We start from the raw sequence: 796 nt of genomic DNA on the forward strand, positions 1-796 counted from the left end.
GAAAAAATTTAGGAAAAACGGCAAGAAGAAATTTTTAAAAGGAAAAAAAAAACACATGGAAAATGAGGCTCCGCGGGCCCCTTTCCGGATTTTGCCATGAAACCTCCGGACGCTTCGCTTCCCCACATGTGGCGCGGGAACTGCGTCAGTAATTTTTCTTTTTTGCTGCGGCGCCCGCGCGCTCGGAAAGCCCACCCACCGCCCGCCTCGGCGCGGTGAAGAAGCGACTGGCGGCGCGCGGTGGCGGAAAAAAAAAAAAAAAGTGGGAAGGGTACGGCACCCCGGGTTCCAGCGCCATCACTGATCGCCGTACTAACGAGGCCTGTGGCCGCTTAACTTCACAAATCGGACGGAATGTGGTGCACTCGGCCAAGTATGGTCGTACCCGGCGACGCGCCACGCGATGTGCAACCGCCGACGCCACGGGAGATGATGAAAACAGGGGGAAAAAATTTAGGAAAAACGGCAAGAAGAAATTTTTAAAAGGAAAAAAAAAACACATGGAAAATGAGGCTCCGCGGGCCCCTTTCCGGATTTTGCCACGAAGCCTCCGGACGCTTCGCTTCCCCACATGTGGCGCGGGAACTGCGTCAGCAATTTTTCTTTTTTGCTGCGGCGCCCGCGCGCTCGAAAAGCCCACCCACCGCCCGCCTCGGCTCGGTGAAAAAGCGACTGGCGGCGCGCGGTGGCGGAAAGAAAAAAAAAAAGTGGGAAGGGTACGGCACCCCGGGTTCCAGCGCCATCACTGATCGCCGTACTAACGAGGCCTGTGGCCGCTTAACTTCACAAATCGGAC

General features: G+C 55.9%; 2 non-coding genes across 2 annotated transcripts; both read left to right on the top strand.

Moving 5' to 3' along the window:
- Positions 1-277: 277 nt before the first annotated feature.
- Positions 278-387, top strand: Tc00.1047053485243.10. Its single transcript, XR_008254965.1, has one exon. It is a non-coding gene; the product is annotated as a 5S ribosomal RNA (M5) (ribosomal RNA).
- A 335-nt stretch (positions 388-722) lies between these two features.
- Positions 723-796, top strand: Tc00.1047053485243.20 (the record flags this gene model as incomplete). The annotated part of the gene is made up of 1 exon (XR_008254966.1): positions 723-796. It is a non-coding gene; the product is annotated as a 5S ribosomal RNA (M5), 3' partial (ribosomal RNA).

Source organism: Trypanosoma cruzi (assembly GCF_000209065.1).
Source record: "Trypanosoma cruzi strain CL Brener chromosome Unknown tcruzi_1047053485243, whole genome shotgun sequence".
NCBI lineage: Eukaryota > Euglenozoa > Kinetoplastea > Trypanosomatida > Trypanosomatidae > Trypanosoma > Trypanosoma cruzi.